Source organism: Pongo abelii, chromosome 6 (assembly GCF_028885655.2).
Source record: "Pongo abelii isolate AG06213 chromosome 6, NHGRI_mPonAbe1-v2.0_pri, whole genome shotgun sequence".
NCBI classification, from domain to species: Eukaryota; Metazoa; Chordata; class Mammalia; order Primates; family Hominidae; genus Pongo; species Pongo abelii.
Window position 1 is genome coordinate 73,574,282 of NC_071991.2, and position 24,786 is coordinate 73,599,067.

General features: G+C 36.6%; 1 protein-coding gene and 1 long non-coding RNA gene across 2 annotated transcripts in view; one reads left to right on the forward strand and one right to left on the reverse strand.

The window, feature by feature from the left end:
• THSD7A (thrombospondin type 1 domain containing 7A) overlaps positions 1-24,786 on the forward strand; it is a 481,161-nt gene that overhangs the window by 140,089 nt on the left and 316,286 nt on the right. The gene's annotated exons all lie outside the window — the stretch shown is intronic.
• LOC129060383 (uncharacterized) lies at positions 333-6,983 on the reverse strand. The gene is made up of 3 exons (XR_008527059.1): positions 6,750-6,983; positions 3,196-3,259; positions 333-582 (listed from the first exon to the last, which is right to left on the reverse strand). It is a non-coding gene; the product is annotated as an uncharacterized LOC129060383 (long non-coding RNA).

Here is a 24,786-nt window from a genome sequence, read left to right on the forward strand (position 1 = left end):
TCTACCACGATCATATTTTCTGATCTAAAAATCAGACCTGTGTTATCTGTGGCAGGTTGTATTCTTTTCTGATCTGTAAATTTTTATGAAACTATTTTACAAAGAAATAATCATATCATATTTAGATACATACCTACATTCAACAAATTGCGATTTTGGAAAGAATGAAATCGTACAGAATCAGACAAGCCAGCAGATCCACAATATTAAGTGTCAGAGTCTATAGAAGGCTAATATAATGATTATAATTATACAGTAAAAACAGTCAACAGCTTCCAGATCAACTGGGGCAGTTGTTTAATTAACATATAGTTGAAGAACTAAGTATCAGACACTTGAGCAGTTTATTAAAAGATGGCAATGTACAGTGCCTATTTAATTTAATTAGTATTTAATTGGTATTGTTTTTAATGGAGGAAATTTGTTCAGTTTCTAGGAAGGTGCCTAAGGATGGAAACTGTGTGACATTCAATATGAACAGGTTCTTCTTATTGGACAGGTTCTTGCATTTTCTGCACATAGATCTTTAACTAGGTAGGCGGTTAATGATAACACTTGCTTCTCTCATCATGACGAGTTTTTCTGAGGATAAATGAGAAGACATTTGAAAGCAATTTATAAACTATAAAATATCAACAATTATTATTATCTTTTGGAGTCTAATAAACAGCTCAAGAACAAGAATTCTAGATGCCTCCTGCTTGGGTCTTGATATAAAATGTTTATCAATATAATCTCTCATATTTGTCTTGATACTCATTCAAGAAATATTTACTCCATATTACATATTATACAAAATACTATGTAGCACATAAAATTGTGTATGTAAGTCATCAGTAGCGTGAAGAAGGTTTTAGTTGTAAAATATGAAACCATATAAAAGCATGAAAAATCATTGCAGAGTTAAAAATAAATGAGAATTGTTTTGTGAAGACGTCTGGGCATGAGTTAAGCCTTACAGAGTTAATGGGTAGTTGACGGTCTGAATAAAGTGGAGAGGTTATTCCAGGTATAGAAAATGTAATGCAATGAGGTTTTGGAGGATTTTAGGCCAAAGACAGGTTGGCCAATGGCAAATAATACAATTAAATTTAAACATGGGAAAACATTAAGTTATATATTAAAACAATGAGAATTACAATATTTACTTCGAGCTCATATGTTGAAAGAACCATAAATCTTACATTAGGGAAAGTCATCAAAATCCATTATTAAATTCAAGGAGATAGCAATCAATTTGGCCTTGCCAAATTCAAAGATATTGAATCCATTGCCACTATTTAAAGGTTTGATATTCCCCACAGAATTCCTATTTCCAGTTTTCTTGGGCTTCTAATTGAAACTATAATAGTGAATCCATATTCTCTCGTGGCCATAATCAGTTAGAACTGAACTCATGTTTCATTATAGATATGTTCTTTCTATATTATATTAGTAATTACTCTATTCAGTCATTTATGCTGCATGCCTATAAGTATACAAGTTTGAAAACCGTGCCCTGTAAGATATTGGAACACCCTGGTTTGACATCCGTAAATTAAAAATTTACTTTCCCAGGTAGCCCCATCATGTTTTAAAACATGTTTTCTGTCCCTTGTAAGTTGTATTTCTAGGTATTTTATTCTCTCTGTAGCAATTGTGAATGGGAGTTCACTCATGATTTGGCAGGGCCTGTCGGGGGGAGGGGGATAGGCGAGGGAGAGCATTATGACAAATACCTAATCCATGCAGGGCTTAAAACCTAGATGATGGGTTGATGGGTGCAGCAAACCACCATGGCACATGTATACCTATGCAACAAACCTGCACGTTCTGCACATGCATCCTAGAACTTAAAGTAAAATAAAACAAAAATTTTAAGAGTTCTTTATAATGAATTAGAATTGACTTCCTTATATCTTCCAGCTATATTTTTGTCCTAAATATGCTTAATGAAGTCACATGAGAAGTGTACTTATTTTTTCTATAGTAAACCTTTAAAACCCCATATTATCCATTGGCAATTTTACTCTCATTTATGGGTTTAATTTCCAACCATGTTGCCAATCCATTATTTCCAGTTGCCTACAAACATTCATAGAGCTTTGTCCTACACAGTATCCCAATACAATGTATCTATTTTGTGGCTAGACTCAACATCCTCCCCACCAAACCAGGTTTTACTGTGTTTCTTAGCCTAGAATCTCACCTCAGCATTCCTCAAATAACTCAACGCAGAAATCTAGAAGTCTTCCTAAACTCCTCACATTATATCACACTCTTTACCCATTTAGCAAATACCAAAACTACACTTAAACTTATTTCTGTCCTTCATTATCATTTACCATGGATCACTGCAATAGCCTCCTACCTCCCTAGGCCCCCCTAAGTCATGTCCGCTTCAATCTTTTATTTATATTGCTTCCAGTGGTTTTCTCTAAAATGTGGATTTCTTCATGTTACCTCACCAAATTGAAAAATATCGTTGGTTTATCACCATATTCAAGATGAAGCCCAAACTATTTAGCTTGTCTTTCAGAATCTGTTTCCACCTACTTTTCAGTATCACTTACCACAATGTCCTAACCTACTATCTTTGGACCAATTACTCTGTTTAGTTTTCCATATTATCTGTCAATAAATTCCTCTCCCTTCATCTTTTCTCATTTGACAGTTTAATTTCCTCAGGTCCTATAATATGAGTTCAGTTAATACTTCATTGGTCAGGTCATTCTGTTTCACCCCAATCAAGACAGATTAGATACTCAATTTTGTCTTTTCACAGCACCTTATTGCATAAAACTGACACTATATGGAAGTCAGTATTTGCTTGTTTTTCTTTCTCAATACTAAGTTGGCTATTGAGGATGCAGATTATATCTTGATAATTTTTTGAAGCCTAGGATCTGGCATAGGGACTGGTGCATGTTTGGTGCTCATTAAATGAAAATTGGATAAATGAATCAATAACCAGTTTTAGGTTAAACACTCTCAGGTTTTAATACATTCTAGACTCTCGTTATCCTGACTATTCTTGGTATACTATCTGTTTTTGCCAATATTGTCCTTTAGTTAAAGTGTATTATGGTCAGCAAGAGATGAACAGGAGACATAATTCTGTGATGAAAGATCTATGAAACTTAAAGTCAGATACAGCTGATTTAATATCTCATTTCATTCAAATGTTACCTATGAGATTATGAGAAATTTACTCACTTTACTGGGTCTTGGTTTTCTCATTGTAAAACACGAAGAATAATATCTGGCTGCAGGATTATTGCTGAGATTAAATGAGACAGTCTAGGTAAGAATTCTGCCATGTAGCAAGTTAATATTCAATTCTTTACCTTAGGCTTCTATTCTAGACTCATCACATCATTACAATATGAAAGAGATATGCTACGTTTATGTGGAATTGTCTTCCAAATTATATTTTGAACTCCTGATCTCTTGATAGACATATAAATGAATTTATATTTGTAGGAGATGGAGTATAATATGCTATTACATTTAGGTTAAAAATGTTGGAATAGGAAGCATATTGCATATTTTAATTCAAGTATCATGGCTATATTCAGAATTACATTGTTCATCCAAGAGGTGAACCAGAAACCCAGCTGTCTTTTCTGATTGGTATGAATTGTATTTAACAAACCTTGTGAGCAGTGTGATGAACAATCTTTCAAAATTATAAAAGCTTCACCACTACCTTATATTGTTTGGTGAGATCACAGTCAGCTACTCTCTCTGCAAGGTAGCATCACTTGTTTAAGCACTTTCATTGGTATTCTAACCTGTGTCTGAATAATCTTGGTCATCTGTTTAAGTTGGAAACTCTACAATGGAGATAGAATAGCACTTGAATTTTAGTGGCTGACATGTGACAGGAATAAAAATGAATGGTACTATATCTGAATCGTGTTCATTTCCCATAGAAAGTGGTGGTCCCACAGGCCCAACTGTGGCTTCTGGTGGCCGGGGAAAAACATAGAGTTGGGCTACTTTTCACCCTTGCTTCTAACGTATGGAGGCAAACACCAATTATTGGAAATGACATTCCAAAAGAGTAACATTGTAAAAAAGTCCAAAATGAAATCACTGATAAACTGGAGTCAAGCTTAGAAGATAGCCAAGAGATGCAACAAAATGAGACTCTGGGAAACAGTAGGTAATAGCAGGTGGTTAAGAGTGACCAAACTCCTTAACTACCTTCATTCATACTTTTATATAGCTGCACATTTTTAAATCTCAAACTGAAAACTTTTCTGACTACCATTAGAAACCTAATTATTGAGTTGTTGGGAAAAATAGACCAGAAAACAAAATCATTTCTGTGAGTTTTATGAAATAAATTGCTACAAAAATATTTATTGAATTGTCATGGAGTAAGTAAAATAGAGATATCCTAATTAGTTGTACGTATCATATATTATAAAACTTTCTTAAAAACGTTTATGTACTGATAGTAATGCTCTAGATCATAGGAACAGCTACCATATGTCATGGTACATGAACCTGCTGCATGCCAGGTCCTGTGCACAAATATTTTCTCATTTGTTCTAGCGGTGACACTATGATTATTGCTAACCTTGATTTCTAGATGAGGAAAACAGAGACTAAAGCTAGTCAGTGGCAAAGGAAGAATTCTAACCTAGAATTTTCTGACTCCAAGCCCACTACTTTTCTATTATAGTGACAAAACATGATGGTGTCTACTTATGGTTAACCCTAACTTTACTATTCTGACTGGATACCCCAACAACTAATCTAAAACAAAGACTAGATGTTAATCTCACCTCTGCCATTTTCTGGCTGACGAACAACTGAGCAAGTCACTTAAACTTCCTGAGCTTTATTTTAAATTATAATTTGTAGACTTTGTAGTATGTTATTACTGGCTTTACTAGATTATAAGAATTAATCTAGTTAGTAATAGATGTATTCTGTGATGTATAAAATGATATACTTGGTTTTAGAGTACCTTAGATGTGTAAATTTACTAGATTATAATATTCACATATCTTGAAGATGACAGCATTTCACAGTAACGTGTATGTCCTTTGTTAGAAATGTTTCTTATATGGTAAATTTAAATATACATCTATATAATCAAAATGCAATTCTACTATTTTTTTCCTATTTTAAATTCTCTTTAAGGTGTTTCCTAAAAAGTTTAAGAACAAGTTTATATTCTTGAAAAGTTCATTCATTTAAGTTTAAGCAGAGGTCAATAACTCTGAGGAATATATTTATTATTTCAACAGTGTATTCTAAAAAAAAACCTTATAGCATGAGATGCCCTTTAGTTGCAAGATAAAAGTTAGTATCCAGATAAGTGACTTAAATGAAGGCTTAAGGGCCATCTCTGAAGCCATAGACTTCATCATAGAATCTTCTCCTGAAGAATTTCAGCTATTTGGCTTAAATTATTGTTTAAAGTATAATTATTATTTTTTAGTAAGGTTTTAGACATCTCACAGGACCCTTTACACAGGTCAGTGTTTATAAGTAGAATTTTATACTGAAAAATTAATTCCAGAGTTTATAGTTAGCATTAGGAAATCTTGTTGTTTTTTAAACTAATTCACAGCAATTATTTTTAAACTAATTTGCAAATAATACTTGAGGTTACTTGGTGGAAGATTTAGGAAGAAAATAACTGTGAAGCTACAAGCTGAACTCAAGAGTCCTAACTTCTTCAGACCAGAGTAGCTTTGTTCTTATTTGTTGTGTACAATTTGTTGTATACATTACACATCTGCCTCATATTTTATTTTAGTTCTCTTTCATTGTTTAAAATTCGATTGCTAAGACCAAACAACAGTATTTTAAAATCACCAGCCTGAAATAAAGCTGTCCTATTTTTCGGTGGGAAATGACAGAGAATTGCTCTTGAAGTAATGCACCCTTCCTTTAACTGTACAGACTGAGGTGTCTATTTTATTTACATAAATTATTAGCTTCTTATTTAATGAATCAGAACACTGTAAATGCATGCTTCCATAGGAAGTACGTGAAGCCATTCTGTTAGGACTGTAATTATGCCCAATCCAAATACTTGAATGTTTTCAGGCTGCAAATTCTGTGGACAATATTTCTATTCCCACCTTCTGTATTACTCTCACAGATTTTGGTTGTCATTCTGGACCCCATCAACTTGTATTGAGCTGGAACCTTTGGATCCATGTCACCCTACACAAGTAGCCTCTCTTACACTAACATGGTGTTTGCCTTGACACTTGTGGCTTTATAACTCACACAGTCTTTATGATTGGAGTTTGTTACTATAGAATTTGCTTTTGTATCTCTGCTAACTAACAGATAGGATGTGATTTTTAAGTGTTATTTTTGAATTATTATTTGGTATCTGAATGTTATATATTATTTCCTGAGAATGGTATTTCCTATAATTTATGATATCCTCTAAGCGTAGGAGAAACATAAATTTTTCTATTTCAATATCATTTTTATGCCAAAACTTTTACTCATATATGGAGTTTAATAGCTACTAAAGTTGTCTAAATAATTCAATGTAATTAAATAATATGATTGAATAAACATATTTACTCATCCAAAATACAGTACTAACTCTGAATTTTACATAGAATATTACAGATAGAAAATCATAACATTGTAGATGTTATTATGTATAGATATAGATGTTACGGATGACATATAGATAAAATAGAGAATGATAATTTTTGTGTATGACTCTTGTAAAAGGACTTATAGAATATCAAATTTGGAAGAATTTCCAAGGCAAGTATTACCTGATTGGAAGGCAGCCCTCTTTTTTCCAAGTTAACCTCTACTCAGACTTTCTATTAGTTTATACTCTTATTTCATCAAGAAGTCTCCACTAACACCCTGAACCAGGTTAAATACCTCTATTGTACTCTGTTTTGATATCATATGCTACTCTCTGATAATACTTATTACAATTGCAATTTCCCATGCACTTTTTTATGAACATTTGATTAATGTCTGTCTCCCTAGTGGACTGTGAGTTCTAGAATGACAAGAGAATCCTTTTGTTCATCATTGTATCCTTAGTATCCTAACACTAGACCTACCAGGTTCAAGAAATAAATGTTTAATAAATTTAAAAAATTCATGAATGTGAGTTATTTCCCTCATTTGGAAATAACTTACCTTAAGACCATGTTTTAAAGGATACAAAAACCTAACATATTATGGACATTTTCATTCATATGTAAATCATGTTCCTTCCTATATTTCTTCCAAAAATATGATGAAAATGTCAGCTCCCTTTTTTAAAAACAGTGAGGAATTGCTTCAAAATTCTATGACTTTACTACCTTAACATTTTTCTTTGAATTTACCATTAACACCTATGTACTTTGGTGAACATTTTAACATTTAGAAAATATCACTTCGAAGAAAACTAAAAATTGTTGAAGGAAGCATGATCCAAATATCGTACCACTTGAACACAATCATATCATTAGCATAAATATATGTTTAATTTTAGTCTATATAAAGAAGATTCTTTTACAGAAAATGACTCAGTTTCCTCAAGGAGGAAATTTGAGAAAGTATGGGTTGTTTTGAGAGTGGCATAATTGCCTTCATGGTGCTAATCTCCCCGCCAAAAGGCTCAAGGTGAATCAAGATAGCTTCCGCGGAGCACGAGTCCTCCACAAAGCAAGTTTGTCTCAAACTTATACCTTTCAAAGTACCGAGACAACTTTCTTCACTAGAAGAGCTGAGGAGGAAAACACACACACCAGCCTCAGCACAGGTTTCCAGACAGGAAACAAAATATCAGAGAACCAGTGGAATAAATTGTCACTACCAGTCAGACTTAGGTTTCAGGAAATAGAGTTTGAGAAAAAGAGAGATAACTGAGCAGCCTTTGTCAAATTGAGAACCTACTTTATGCCTTAATCCTAATCTATACTTATATTAATGTTTGTATTATACTTCCCCTGTAATATCAATCTACCGTACAAATTTAATTTTGAGAAAAACACTTCCAAAATACATGACTACCTGACACCCTCTTAAACCAAGGTGAATATGTGCTTTGCTTCTGTATATTTGCCAAGTCTGGTTACTTTTTGGATCCTGAAAAGTAAGGTAGAAAGATATATAGTAGTCTATTACAATAGACAAACAATTTATCCTTTAAATCAATGGATAAAAATATACTTTGCAGGGGAATTTGAAGTATTGTTTTCTCCATTCTAGATTATATGGTCATGTTGAGTACTTAGGTTCACATTTGCTATTTAATATGAATTCTTTGTTGGAAGCTAAAGTCTCATAATATTCTCCTTGAAATAAAATGAAAATTATAATTTGGCAGCCTTTTAGTAACAACTAAATATTTGAATTTAATGTGGGCAGATATAAATCTCTGGAGCCTGGCTTGGCAGAAATGCTTTGTGGTCTTTGTCCAAAGCTTGCCTTTTTTTTTTTTTTTTTTTTTAAACTAATTCCAAATGAGTGAGAATTTTCTTAATTGGAGTAGGCACCATACATAAAAAGCTATATTCACCCCATTTACTATGGATAGCTAAAGATCTGACCTCTTATATTTTTTGAAATCATAGGTTAACTTTCTTGCCTGAAGGAGAATTGCACCTGGGAATGGCATTTCCATTTTGTAAAGAAATATGACCAAAGAAGTAAGACGAAAATGGCCCTTGACATTAACCTGTGGCTCTGAAGGGGATAACATCATTTACTTGGTTTGATAAAAGAAAAAAACATGGGTTTATTTTCAATTGACAAAAAAGGAAAAGTGAGGAGTGTGGACTCTTTCTTTCAAACAGCTTCTCAAAACTTTTCCTCTGTAGAATATGACAAGGCCAAGGTCACAGAAGTTGTTTCTACTCTCTGTACTGTCAGTTATTCAAAGTCAAAATTCTGTTCCAGTAAAAATTACTTCTCTATTTCAATCAAATTAGAGGAAATGACAGTTAAGAAAAAAGCATTTTATTGCACACTGTGATGTCTAAGGCAGTCGATGAACCGGCAAGTGCTTTGACCTTACATAATAGTTACCATTTTCGCAGCTTTAACCAATTTGGTCGTAATTGCTGGGCAGATGCTTTTTCAAATGAAGAATTCCGTGGCTCAGACTCTAAGCCTTTTATGACTTAGGTCTATCCTGTCTAAAGCTTACATTGTCATTGTCAAATCTTAAATATTTTTCTATATTGTATAGAAATTCTTATCCATATTTTAATCCTAAAAAAAGGAAAACTTGCAAATGTTTGTTCCCATTTGAGAAAACAAACAGGGAAGAGAAACAGAAACTTTTTTTCTATTTTTCTTTACATTCTATCTGTACGAATCCCAATGAAGTCTATTTTTATTACATACTTCTTTATAGCTTAAACTTTTAAATTTTACTTACTTTACTACAAATCCCAAATGGTTGCTATGTGAATTAACTGAGATAATGCAAGATGAGTGCAGAGTAGTGAACTTGATGAAAAGCAGCCCAACAATTTCCTTGTCTCCTTCCTCCTCCACTACCTCTCATTTCAAATCTGCCTAACTACACCTCTTGTTACTCTCTCCTTGCTCCACACGCCTGTACACACATTTCCTTCTCCTGTTCAGAACATTTGGTCATGTTACCTCTTTACCTGAAATCTTCTCTTCTTGTCCCCTACAAAGCTGCTGGCTCTTCGTTTCAGTCTCTATTTAAATCTCTCTCTCAGAAAGGTCACTCTGTGTATTCTGTAAGGGAAGTCTCGCTTCTTTTCTAAAACAACATCCTTTTGTTCCCCCATGGCATCATCTCATTTTCAATGTGTGGATGGATGATTATATGCAGTCTTGGTGTTCTCTCCATTAGACTATAAGCGAGTGAGTTTTAATCCAGGCTCCTCTTTACAATATCTGAGGAGCTTTAAAATAGTACTGATTTTTGGGCCCCATTAGCTAGAAATTCCCAGTAACTGGTCTTGGGTGACGCCCAGGCATTAGTACTGTTTAGAATGTGGCACATATATACACCATGGAATACTATGCAGCCATAAAAAATAATGAGTTCATGTCCTTTGTAGGGACATGGATGAAGCTGGGAACCGTCATTCTCAGCAAACTATCGCAAGGACAAAAAACCAAACAGCGCATGTTCTCACTCATAGGTGGGAATTGAACAATGAGAACACATGGACGCAGGAGGGGAACATCACACACCAGGGCCTGTTGTGGGGTAGAGGGAGGGGGGAGGGATAGCACTTGGAGATATACCTAATGTTAAATGACGAGTTACTGGGTGCAGCACACCAACATGGCGCATGTATACATATGTAACTAACCTGCACGTTGTGCACATGTACCCTAAAACTTAAAGTATAATAAAAAAAAAATAAAGAAAATTAACCTTAAAAAAATTAAATTAAATTAAAAAAAAGAAACACCCCAGATGATTTTAACTCACAGCAGAGTTGAGAAGCTCTCCCGCTGAGCTACATAATGGTTCTAGTTGGCTTCATTAGCCACTGTGTGTGATCAGTGACTGGCACATAGCCTGGCCTGCATGACCATCTATAGGATATGAATATTTGACACTGGCATTCTAGTTTTCTTTGTTTGTCAAAATACTTCTTGGAGATGACAGAAGTATTCTCAAGTAAAACAACACTCTAAAAATTGAAATGAAAAAAGTGCTTTCAAGTCCAATAACTCTTCTGAATTTAATAATAAAATATTATCCTGATTTCCCTTCCCAGTGGTAAAAGCAAGATGTTTTTCTTCAGTCTTCTACTGAGAAGAATGTTTTGATATTTTAAGGTTGTCTGAGCTCATATTCACAGAAGCCATGTGTAACAATAAGCCAGGTGTGAGCCTGTGTGTGTGTATGTTTCATTTTTCTTACCTGTCAGAATCAATCCATAGATGACTACTGACATAAACCAGTATCTCTATCATAGGACAGTCATTCTGACTTGTTACAACTAAAATGAATGATTTTAAATTGAACATACAAATTTCTTCTTCTTAGTGATTAGCGAAATACATTTTATTTATTTACTATTTTATTTTAGTGCACATTTTTATTTCTCAAGACTGGTGATTCTGTCATATACAAGGGCCAGAACTAAGGTGAGGCAAGTAAGGCATTCATCTCAGTGCAAATGTAATTGGGGTCACCAAAAACTCAGTAGTCAAAGCTATAATGTTTGATGGAATGTTTTTAGAAATCAAAATTAATGTAAAAAAATTATGAATAAAATATCAAAATTTCTTTTTCCCACATATTATTTTTTATTCGTTGAAAGATATTTGGGTTTATTTATTTTCCCCAATTTTCATGTTAGATTCAGAGGGTACGTGTGCAGGTTTGTTACCTGGATATATTGTATAATGCTGAAGTTTTGGGTATGAATGATGCTGTCACCCAGGTACTAAACAATGGTACCCAATTGTTATATTTCCAACCCTTTCCCCCATCTAGTGGTCTTCAGTTTTTATTGTTGCCATCTTTATGTCTATAAGTACCCAGCGTTTAGCTCCCACTTATAAATGAGAACATGCAGTATTTTGTTTTCTGTTCCTGCATTGATTTGCTTAGGATTATGGCCTCCGGCTGCATTCATGTTGCTGCAAAGATGATTCACTCTTTTTACGATTGTGTAGTATGCCACGGTGTATGTACCACATTTTCTTTATGCATTCCGCCATTGGTGGACACCTAGGTTGATTTCTTGTCTTTACTACTGTGAATTGTGCTGTTATTAACATGCAAGTGCATGTCTTAAAGACCATTGGCAGGTTGAGCCATATGAGAGTCTGAAGCAAAAAGTAAGATATGCACCCTATGTACACATTGTTATGTATCTTTTCATGAGCAATTTTCTCCAGAACATTATAGTTGGTGAAAAGAATGCTAAATAGCATTATTTTATGTTAAAATTTTTAATAGCTCCTTTTATTAAAATTTTAGATTTGGGGGTACATGTGTGGGTTTATTACAGGGTTATATTATGTGGTGCAGAGGTTTGGGCTTCTATTGATCTTATCACCTAAATAGTGAATATAGTATCTAACATTTAGTTTTTCAACCCTTAGCCTTTTCTCTTTCTCCCCACCTTTGGGAATCCCCAGTGTCTATTTTTCCCATCTTTATGTCCAAATGTACCCAATGTTTAGCTCCCTCTTTTATAAATAAGAACGTATGGTATTTGGGTTTCTGTGTTAGTTTGCTAACACTGAAAAGGACATGATTCCATTTTTATGGTTGTGTAGTATTCCATGGTGTATACGTACATTTTCTTTATCCAGTCCACCATTAATGGGCACCAAGTTTGGTTCCATGTATTTGATATTGTGAATACTTATGTGATAAACATGCAATAAACAAGTGTCTTTTTGGAAGAACAATTTATTTTCCTTTGTTTAATGCCCAGTAATGGGATTGCTGGGTCAAATGGTAATTCTATTTTTAGTTCTTTGAGAAATCTTCAAATTGCTTTCCACAGGGACTAATTTAGTTTACGTTCCCACCAACAATGTATGCATTCCCTTTTCTCTATAACCTCATCAACATCAGTTATTCTGACTTTCTAATAATAGCCATCCTGACTGGTATGAGATGGTATATCATTGTGGTTTTGATTTGCATCTCTCTGTTGATTAGTGATGATGAGCTCTTTTTCATATGTTTGTTGGCTGCTTGTGTATCTTCTTTTGGGAAGTGTCCATTTATGGTTTTTGCCTACTTTATAATAGAGTTGTTTATTTCCTCTTGATTTGTTTAAGTTCCTTGAAGACTCTGGATATTAGGCCTTTGTCAGATGCATAGTTTGCAATTATTGTCACTCTTTCTGTATGTTGTCTGTTTTCTCTGTTGATAGTTTTTTTTTTTTGCTGTGCAAAAGCTCCTTAGTTTAAGTAGGTCTCAATTGTAAATTTGTGTTTTTGCTGCATTTCCTTTGAGGACTTAGTCATAAATTTTTTACCTAGGCCAAATTCCAGAAGAGTATTTCCTAGGTTTTTCTGTAGGATTTTTATAGTTTGGGGTCTTACATTTGAGTCTTTAATCCATCTTAAATTAATTTTTGTATATGATGAGAGGTATAGGTCAAGTTTCATTCTGCTGCATATAGTTAACCAGTTTTTCTAGCAACATTTATTAAATAGAGTGTTCTTTCCCCGTTATTTACTTTCACTGACTTTGTCAAGAATCTGTTAGTTGGGGGTGTGCAACTTTATTTCTAGGTCCTCTATTCTGTTCCAATGATCTATGTGTTTGCTTTTCTACCAGTACCATGCAGTTTTGGTTACTTATAGCCTTGCAGTGTAATTTGAAGTTAAGTAATGTTATGCCTCCAGCTTTGTTCATTTTCTTTAGGATTTCTTTGGTTGTTTTGGCTTTTTTATGTTTTCATAGGAATTTTAGAATAGCTTTTCTAAGTCTGGGAAGAATGGCATTGATAATTTGACAGGAATTGCATAGAATCTGTAGATTGCTTTGAACAGTATAGACATTTTAACAATATTGATTCTTCCAATCCATGAGCATAGAATGTTTTTCCATTTATGTCATCCATCTGTTTCAGCAGTGTTTGGTAGTTCCCCTTGTAGAGATCTTTCACCTCCTTGGTTACATGTATTTTTAGATATTTTTTGTATGGACTAATGTAAATGGGATTGCATTCTTGATTTGGTTTCCAGCTTGAACATTATTGGTGTATAGAAATGTTACTAATTTTGTACTTTGATTTTGTATCCTGAAACTTTACTGCAGCCATTTATCACATCTAGGAGTCTTACAGTGGAATATTTAGGGTTTTCTAATTATAGAATCATATTGTCTGCAAAGACAGATGATTCTACTTCCTTTTTTTTTTTTCTATTTCAATGTCTTTTTTTTCGTACCTCATTGCTCTGGCTAGGATTTCTAGTACAGCGTTGAATAGCAGTAATGAGAACAAACATCCTTGTCTTGTTCGATTTCTTACGGGGAATGCTTCCAACTTTTGCCTGTTCAGTATAGTATTTGCTGTGAGTTTGTCATGGATGGGTCTCATTATCTTGAGATATATTTCTTTGCTGCCTGGTTTGTTGAGGATTTTTAACATAAATGGAGGTTGGGTTTTATTGAATTTATTTTCTGTGTCTTTTGAGATTATCATGGAGTTTTTTTGTTTTTAACTCTGTTTATGTAGTGAATCACATTTACCGATTTGTGTGTATTGGATCATCCTTGCATCCCAAGAATAAACCCACTTGATTGTGCTGGATATTTTTTGTTGATGTGTTGCCAGATTCAGTTTGCTAATATTTTGTAGAGGATATTTGCATTCTATGTTGATCAGGAATATTGGCCTGTAGTTTTTTTTTGTTGTTGTTATTGTGTCTTTGCTAGATTTTATTATCAGGATGATATCAATTTGTACAATGAGCTATGGAGGAATTCCTCCTCCTCAATTTTTTGGAATCGTTTCAGTAGGATTGATATTGGCTCTTGTTTGTACATCTGGTAGAATTTGCCTATGAATTCATCTGGTACAGGGCTTTTTTGGGTTGGTAGTTTTTTATTACTCATTCAATTTCATAACTCATTATTGGCCTACTCAGGGTTCCTATTTCTTCCTGGTTGAATTTTGGGATGCTGTGTGTATCCAGGAATGTATTCATTTCTTCTAGATTTTCTAGCTTGTGTGCATAGAGATGTTCATAGTAGCATCTGAGGATCTTTTTTGTTTCTTTGGGATTGGTTGTAATGTCATTTTTGTCATTTCTGATTGTATTTATTTGTATCTTTTTTGTCTTTTGTTAATGTGTTAACATTCTATCGATCTTGTTTATCTTTTCAAAAAAATAACTTTTTGTTTCACTGATTTTTGTATAGTTTTTTTGGTCTCAATTTTATTTAGTTCTGCTCTGATTGTAGTTATTTCTTTTCTGCTAGCTTTGGGTTTAGTTTGTTCTTGTTTTTTAGTTCCTTTAGGTATGACATTAGATTGTTAATTTGTGATTAATTATGTTTCATTGTTCACCTAAAAGTCATTTTGGAGCAAGTTGTTTAGTTTCCATGTATTTGTGTGGTTTTAAGAGCTCCTGGTGATATTGATTTCTATTCTTATTTATTCTTATTCCACTGTCTTCCAAGAATATGCTTGGCATGATTTTGATTTTTTTTTTTTGAGATGGAGTCTCACTCTGTCTCTCAGGCTGGAGTGCAGTAGCATGATGTCGGCTCACTGCAAATTCCACCCCCTGGGTTCAAGTGATTCTCCTGCCTCAGCCTCCTAGTAGCTGGGATTATGGACACCTGCCACCGCGCCAACTAATATTTGTATTTTTAGTGAGATGGGATTTCACTATCTTGGCCAGGCTGGCCTTGAACTCCTGACCTCATGATCCAGCAGCCTCAGTGATTTTTTTTCTTTATTTGTTGAGACTTGCTTTGTGACCAAACATGTGATCGATCATAGAGTATGTTCTATGAGCAGATGAGAAAAATGTATATTCTGTGGTTGTGAGTGGAGTATTCTGTAGATGTCTATTAGATCAAGTTTGTCAAGTGTCAAATTTAAGACCAGGATATCTTTGTTAGTTTTATACCTTGATGATATGGCTAATGCTGTCAATAGGATGTTGAAGTCCCCCAGTATTATTGTGTGAATGTCTATGTCTATTCTTAGGTTTAGTAGTAATAGTTTTATGAAATTGAATGTGCTAATGTTGTATTTCTATATACTTAAGATAATCAAATCCTTTTATCATTATGTAATCTCTTTCTTTGTTTTGTTATTGTTGTTGTTGTTTGTTTGCTTTTTATCATTGCTGGTTTAAGACTGTTTTATCTGATACAAGAATAGTGAGCTCTGCTCTTTTTTGTTTTCAATTTCCATGGTAGATCTTTCTCCATCCCTTTACTTTGAGCCTATGGGCATCATTACATTTGAGATAGATCTCTTAAAGATAGCAGAAGATTAACTTTTTAAAAATACAATTTGCCATTCTACATCTTCTAAGTAGAGCATTGAGGCTGTTTACATTAATGGTTAATATTGATATTAAAGGTGTTAGTCTTGTCATGGTGTTATTAGCCAGTTTCTTTGTACTCTTGATTATGTAATTTCTTTATAGGGTCTGTGGGATATGTACTTACATGTACTTTTGTGGCAGCAAGTATGATTCTTTTGTTTCCATGTTTAGAACTCCCTTAAGCATCTCTTATAGAGTTGGTCTGATGGTGACAAACTCCCTTAGTGATTGCTTATCAAGAAAAGACTTTATTTCTCTCCATATTTATGATGCTTACTTTGGTGGGTTATGAAATTCTTTGTTGGAATTTCTTTTTTTAAGACTCCTAAAAATAGGCCCCAATTGCTTCTGGCTTGTAAGGTTTCTGCTGAGAAGTCTGCTGTTATTCTGATGTGATTCCCTTTATAGGTAATATGAACCCTTTCTCTAGCTGCCTTTCAGGTTTTTTCTTTTCATGTTGAAATTGGAAATTCTGATCACTATGTGTCTTGGAGATGGTTGTCTTGCTTAGTATCTCACAGGACTTTGGATTTCTTGTACTCATATGTCAACATCTCTAGTGAGGTTGGGAAATTTTTCATGGATTATATCCTGAACGATGTTTTCTAAATTGTATACTTTCTCTTCTTCTCCCTTGGGAATGTCAGTGAGTCATAGGTTTGTTCTCTTTGCATCATCCCATAGTTCTCAGAAACTTTTGTCTTCTTAAAAAAAATTATTTTGTCTTCATTTTTCTCTGACTAGGATGATTCAAAGGACTGATCTTCAGGCTCTGAAATTCTTTCTTCTACTTGGCTTAATTTATTATTGGGGCTTCCAGCTGTATTCTGAAATCTCCACAGTAAATTTTTCACCTCCATAAGTTCTGTTTGGTTCTTTATTTTTCGTTTTTTTTTATTATACTTTAAGTTCTGGGATACATAGCAGAATGTGCAGGTTTGTTACATAGGTATACATTGCCCATGCCTATATCCTGAATGGTATTGCCTAGAATGTACATGGTCGTTTGCTGCACCCATCAACCCATCAGCTACATTAGGTATTTCTCCGAATGCTATCCCTCCACTTGCTCCCCACCCACTGACTGACCCTGGTGTGTGATGTTCCCCTCCCTGTGCCCATATGTTCTCATTGTTCAACTCCCACTTAAAAGTGAGAAGATGCAGTGTTTGGGTTTCTGTTCCCATGTTAGTTTGCTGAGAATGATGGTTTCCAGCTTCATTCATGTCCCTGCAAAGGACATGAACTCATTCTTTTTTATGGCTGCATAGTATTCCATGGTGTATATGTGCCACATTTTCTTTATGCAGTCTATCATTCATGGGCATTTGGGTTGGTTCCAAGTCTTTGCTATTGTGAATAGTGCTGCAATAAACATATGTGTGCATGTGTCTTTACAGTAGAATGATTTATCATTCTTTAGGTATACACTCAGTGATGGGATTGCTGGGTCAAATGGTATTTCTGGTTCTAGATCCTTGAGGAATCGCCACACTGTCTTCCACAATGGTTGAGCTAATTTACACTCCCAGCGACACTGTAAAAGCATTCCTATTTCTCCACATCCTCTCCAGCATCTGTTGTTTCCTGAATTTTGAATGATCACCATTCTAACTGCTGTGAGATGGTATCTCATTGTGATTTTGATTTGCATTTCTCTAATGACCAGTGATGATGAGCTTGTTGTCATATGCTTGTTGGCCACATAAATATCTTCTTTTGAGAAGTGTCTGTTCATATCATTTGCCCACTTTTTGAGGGGGTTGTTTGTTTTTTCTTATAAATTTGTTTAAGTTCCTTGTAGATTCTGGAAATTAGCCCTTTGTCAGATGGATAGATTGCAAAAATTTTCTCCCATTCTGTAGGTTGCCTGTTCATTCTGATGATAGTTTCTTTTTCTGTGCAGAAGCTCTTTAGTTTAATTATATCCCATTTGTCAATTTTGGCTTTGGTTGCCATTGCTTTTGGTGTTTTAGTCGTGAAGTCTTTGCCCATGTCTATGTCCTGAATGGTATTGCCTAGGGTTTCTTCCAGGGATTTTATGGTTTTAAGTCTTATGTTTAAGTCCTTAATCCATCTTGAGTTAATTTTTGTATAAGGTGTAAGGAAGGGGTCCAGTTTCAGTTTTCTGCATATGGCTAGCCAGTTTTCCCAACACCATTTATTAAATAGGGAATCCTTTCCCCATTACTTTTTTTTTTTGTCAGGTTTGTCAAAGATCAGATGGTTGTAGATGTGTGATGTTATTGCTGAGGCCTCTGTTATGTTCCATTGGTCTATATATCTGTTTTGGTACCAGTACCATGATGTTTTGGTTACTGTAGCCTTGTAGTATAGTTTGAAGTCAGGTAGTATGATCCCTCCAGCTTTCTTCTTTTTGCTTCTGATTGTCTTGGCTTTGCAAGCTCTTTTTTGGTTCCATTTGAAATTTAAAGTAGTTTTTTCCAATTCTATGAAGAAAGTTAGTGGTAACTTGATCAGGATAGCACTAAACCTATAAATTCCTTTGGGTAGTATGGCCATTTTCACAATATTGATTCTTCCTATCCATGAGCATGGAATGTTTTTCCATTTGTTTGTGTCCTTTCTTATTTCCTTGAGCAGTGGTTTGTAGTTCTCCTTGAAGAGGTCCTTCACATCCCTTGTAAGTTGTGTTCCTAGGTATTTTATTCTCTTTGTAGCAATTGTGAATGGGAGTTTGCTTATTTGGCTCTCTGTCTACTATTAGTGTATACGGCTGTTTGTGATTTATGCATATTGATTTTGTATCCTGAGACTTTGCTGAAGCTGCTTATCAGCTTAAAAAGATTTTAGGCTGAGACAATGGGGTTTTCTAAATATACAATCAAGTCATCTGCAAACAGAGATAATTTGACTTCCAATTTTCCTATTTGAATACTTTTTATTTCTTTCCCTTGCCTGGCTGCCCTGGCCAGAATTATCAATAATATGTTGAATAGGAGTGGTGAGCAACGGCATCCTTGTCTTGTGCTGGTTTTCAAAGGGAATGCTTCTAGCTTTTGCTCATTCAGTATGATACTGGCTGTGGGTTTGTCATAAATAACTCTTATTATTTTGAGATATGTTACATCAACACCTAGTTTATTGAGTGTTTTTAGCATGAAGGAGTGTCGAATTTTATCAAAGGCCTTTTCTGCATCTATTAATATAATAATGTGGTTTTTGTCATTGGTTCTGTTTATGTGATGGATTACATTTATTGATTTGCATATGTTGAACCAGCCTTGCATCCCAGGGATGAAGCTGACTTGAATGTGGCGGATAAGCTTTTCAATGTGCTTCTGGATTTGGTTTGCCAGTATTTTATTGAGGATTTTTGCACCTATGTTCATCAGGGATATTGGCCTGAAATTTTCTTTTCCTGTTATGACTCTGCCAGGTTTTGGTATCAGAATGATGCTGGCCTCATAAAATGAGTTAGCGGGGAGTCCCTCTTTTACTATTGTTTGGAATAGTTTCAGGAGGAATGGTACCAGCTCCTCTTTGTACCTCTGGTAGAATTCAGCTGTGAATCTGTCTTGTCCTAGGCATTTTTTTGGTTGGTAGGCTATTAATTACACCTCCATTTCAGAACTTGTTATTTGTCTATTCAAGGTTTAACTTCTTCCAGGTTTAGTCTTGGGAGGGTGTATGTGTCTAAGAATTTATCCATTTCTTCTAGATTTTCTAGTTTATTTGCATAGTGGTGTTAATAGTATTCTCTGATGGTAGTTTGTATTTCTGTGGGATCAGTGGTGATATCCCCTTTATCATTTTTTATTGGGTCTATTTGATTCTTCTCTCTTTTCTTCTTCATTTGTCAGGCTAGCGGTCTATCTATTTTGTTAATCTTTTCAAAAAACCAGCTCCTGTATTCATTGATTTTTTTGAAGGGTTTTTCGTGTCTCTATCTCCTTCAGTTCTGCTCTGATCTTAGTTATTTCTTGTCTTCTGTTACCTTTTGGATTTGTTTGCTCTTGATTCTCTAGTTCTTTTAATTGTGATGTTAGGGTATCAATTTTACATCTTTCCCACTTTCTCCTATGGGCATTTAGTGCTATAAATTTTCCTCTAGACACTGCTTTAGCTGTGTCCCAGATATTCTGGCACTTTATGCCTTTGTTCTCATTGGTTTCAAAGAACATATTTATTTCTGCCTTAATTTTGTTATTCATCCAGTAGTCATTCAGGAGCAGGTTGTTCAGTTTCCATGTAGTTTTGCATTTTTGAGTGTGTTTCTTACCCTGAGTTCTAATTTGATTGCACTGTGGTCTGAGAGACTGTTTCTTATGATTTCCATTATTTTGCATTTGCTGAGGAGTGTTTTACTTCCAATTATGTGGTTGATTTCAGAATAAGTGCTATGTGGTGCCAAGAAGAATGTATATTCTGTCAATTTGGGGTGGAGAGTTCTGTAGATGGTCCAGAGCTGAGTTCAAGTCCTGGATATCCTTGTTAATTTTCTGTCTTGTTGATCTGTCTAATACTGACAGTGGGGTGTTAAATTCTCCCACTATTGTTGTGTGGGAGCCTCAGCTTTCTTGTTGTATTGATCCCTTTACCATTATGTAATGCCCTTTGTCTTTTTTGATCTTTGTTGGTTTAAAGTCTGTTTTATCAGAGACTAGGATTGCAACCCCTGCTTTTTTTTTTTTTCTTTCCATTTGCTTGGTAAATCTTCTTCCATCCCTTTATTTTGAGCCTATGTGTGTCTTTGCACATGAGATGGGTCTCCTGAATACAGCACACTGATGGGTCTTGACTCTTTACCCAATTTGCCTGTCATTTAGTCCATTTAGTCTGTTTACATTTAAGGTTAATATTGTTATGTGTGAATTTGATTCTGTCATTATGATGTTAGCTGGTTAGTTTGCCCATTAGTTGATGCAGTTTTTTCATAGTGTCAATGGTCTTTACATTTTTGTATGTTTTTGCAGTGGCTGGTACCAGTTTTTCCTTTCCATATTTCGTGTTTCCTTCAGGAGCTCTTGTAAGGCAGGCCTGGTCGTGACAAAATCCCTCAGCATTTTCTTGTCTGTAATAGATTTTATTTCTCCTTCACTCATGAAACTTAGTTTGTCTGGATATAAAATTCTCGGTTGAAAATTCTTTTCTTTAAAAATGTTGAAAGTTAGCCCCCACTCTCTTCTAGCTTGTAGGGTTTCTGCAGAGAGATCCAATGTTAGTCTGATGGGCTTCCTTTTGTGGGTAACCCAACCTTTTACTCTCACTGCCCTTAACATTTTTTCTTTCATTTCAACCTTGGTGAAGCTGACAATTATGTCTTGGGGTTGTTTTTCTCGAGGAGTATCTTTGTGGTGTTCTCTGTATTTCCTGAATTTGAATGTTGGCCTGTCTTGCTAGGTTGAAGAAGTTCTCCTGTACAATACACGGAAGTGTGTTTTCCAACTTGGTTCCATTCTCCCCATCACTTTCAAGTACACCAATCAAACTTGGGTTTGGTCTTTTCACATGGTCCAATATTTCTTGGAGGCTTTGTTTGTTCCTTTTCATTCTTTTCTCTCTAATCTTGTCTTCACGCTTTATTTCATTAAGTTGATCTTCTATCTCTGATATCCTTTCTTCCCCTTGATTGAATCAGCTATTGATACTTGTGTGTGCTCCATGAAGTTCTCGTGCTGTGTTTTTCAGCTCCATTAGGTCATTTATTTTCTTCTCTGAACTGATTATTCTAGTTAGCAATTCCTCTCATCTTTTATCAAGGTTCTTAGCTTCCTTGCATTGGGGTTAGAAATTGCTCCTTTACTTCAGAGGAGTTTGTTATTACCCACCTTCTGAATCCTACTTCTGTCTATTAGTCAAACTCATTCGCCATCCAGTTTTGTTCTCTTGCTGGTGAGGAATTGTGATCCTTTGGAGGAGAAGAGGCATTCTTGTTGTTGGCATTTTCAGCCTTTTTGTGCTGGTTTTTCCTCCTCTTCATGGATTTATCTACCTTTGGTTTCTGCTGTTGGCGACCTTCAGATGGAGTTTTTGCTTTGTTGTCCTTTTTTAGATGTTGATGCTATTGCTTTCTGTTTGTCAGTTTTCTTTCTAACAGTCAGGCCCCTCTTCTGCAGGTCTGCTGGAGTTTGCTGGAGGTCCACTCCAGACCCTGTTTTCCTGGTTATCACCAGTGGAGGCTGCAGAACAGCAAAGATTGCTGCTCCTTCTTTTGGAAGCTTCGTCCTAGAGGGGCACCTGCCAGATGCCAGCCAGAGCTCTCCTGTATGAGGTGTCTGTCAACCCCTGTTGGGAGATGTCTCCCCATCAGGAGGCTCATGAGTCAGGAACCCACTTTAGGAGTTAGTCTGTCTCTTAGCAGAGCTCCAGCACTGTGCTGGGAGATCCACTGCTCTCTTCAGAGCTGGCAGGCAGGAACGTTTAAGTCGGCTGAAGCTGCGCCCACAGCCGCCCCTTACCTCAGTTGCTCTGTCCCAGGGAGATGGGAGTTTTATCTATAAGCCCCTTACTGGGGTTGCTGCCTTCCTTTCAGAGATGACCTGCCCAGAGAGAAGGATTCTAAAGAGGCAGTCTGGCTACCGTGGCTTTGCAGTGCTGAAGTGGACTCTGCCCAGTCTGAACTTCCTGGATGCTTTTTTTACACTGTGAGGGGAAAACTTTGTACTCAAGCTTCATTAATGGTGGATGCCCCTTCCCCCACCAAGCTGGAGCATCCCAGGTCAACTTCAGACTGCTATGCTGGCAGCAAGAATTTCAAGCCAGTGGATCTTAGCTTGCTTGGCTCTGTTGGGATGGGATCCACTAAGCAAGACTGCTTGGCTTTCTGGCTTCAGCCCTTTTTCCAGGGGAGTGAACTGTTCTGTCTCACTAGCATTCCAGGTGCCACTGGGGTATGAAAAAACTCCTGCAACTAGCTCAATGTCTGCCCAAATGGCCCCCAGTTTTATACTTGAAACCCAGGGCCCTTGTGGTATAGGCACCCAAGGGAAACCCCTGGTCTGTGGGTTGTGAAGACCGTGATAAAAGCGTAGTATCTGGGCCGAATAGCACGGTCCCTCACAGCAGGGTCCCACATGGCTTCCCTTGGCTAGGGGAGGGAGTTCCCTGACCCCTTGTACTTCCTGGGTGAGGCGACACCCCACCCTGCTTCTGCTTGCCCTCCATGGGCTGCACCCACTTTCAAACCAGTCCCAATAAAATGAATTGGGTGCCTTAGTTGGAAATGCAGAAATCATCCACCTTCCGTGTTGGTCTCTCTGGGAGCTGCAGACCAGAGCTGTTCCTATTCGGCCATCTTGTCCAGGAATCTGGTTCTTTCTTAACATAGCTATGTCATTTTTCAAATTGTGGATAGGTTTTATGGCTTCGTCGGATTAGGTTTCAACTTTTTCTTAGATCTCCTTGAGTTTCCTTGTTAACCATATTCTCAATTATATATCTGTTATTTCAGACATTTTGATCTGGTTAGAATCCATTGCTAGGGATCTAGTGCGATCCTTTGGGGGTGATTAAACACTTTGGATTTTTGTATAGCTGGATTTCTTGCACTGATTCCTTCTCATCTGAGAGAGCTAATGCTTCTTTTTTTTTTTTAATTTGTCATTGCTTGGATGGGGCTTTTTGATTTTTTATTCTTGTCTCCCTTGTGAGTATGATTGTGGCGTATGTTGTGTGTAATCAATTGGCTTTGTGTCTTTGTGTCTTCAGAGGGCTAAGGCTCTGTACAGGTTCCTTTGTTGCAGATAGGCTCCTTTGGGGAGTTTCACAGTTCGTGCTTTTTGCAGCAATGTTTTTGTTATGTGGTGTAATTCAGGATGAATTCCACTAGGTGGCGCTTAAGACTAAGAGCCAGCAGATAGACACTGCTGTGTTCATCCTCTGAGGCTACAGAGAAGGGTGAAAAGTGCCCTCCCCAAGCTTATGCTCATCTTCAGCGAGGGTGGAGTGTCTGGAGAACTTCGAGAAGTTGCCACTTCCAGTACAGCTTACTTACCCCAACTAGAAGAGCTGCTGCCTAACCATGACATTGCACTAGGTAGGGGAGGCAGGGCGTGAGAGATGACCCCCTTTCTAAATCCATTTTCAGCCTTTGGTGGTGCCCACTTCAGTGACTAGAGCTGTACCCCAGGTTTCCTTTGTCCCAAGAGGGGATTTAGTGGGTTTTGCTCTACCCTACCTTAGGGCCTCACTCTCCCCTACCTCAGGGTTAGAACACCAGGGGACCTGCAACTCCTGAGTGACCTGCCAGTGTCTTCTGCTTGTAGAGTTGGTGTGGGTTGGGTATGTCTGCAGATGGTCTGGTGATTCAGTGAGTCAGAGGTGGAAGATCCCTGGGCAAGGCAGTGGCCACATGTATGCAACCAGTATGACCCCTTCAGCGTGGGGTTTTCAGCCTAGCAGCTATCCATGGAGGCGGCTCAGCTCACACTACCCTGACCTGGTGCATCTCTTTCCAATATCCACCCCGCAGCAGGCCTGACTGGCTAGGCTTTTCCCAAGCCTGCACTCAGATTGCTGAGCTATTCCAGATGTTCCAAGGGTGGGACTCCTGGGGGAGAAGCCTTGACTATCAAGCCATGCCCTTCCCAGTCCAGTTTTGTGAAGGAAGGAGCATCCTGCTCCCATGCCAGCACAAGAAACTGCACTGCACTGTTTTCTGTGTGGGGCAGCGGAGGCTGTGCTGTGGGCATCTTCTTGCAGGAGTGGCCAGGCAGGCAGTCTTAGGAGGTGCCATGAGGCAAGGGGGCATGTGGATCAGATGCACCTTGGTCCCATGGCAATGGTGATGGGGCCTTGGTGATGGGCACAAGAACATGTTCAGCCCCTGCAATTTCTAAGCCTGGCAGACAGCAGGTGCTGCAA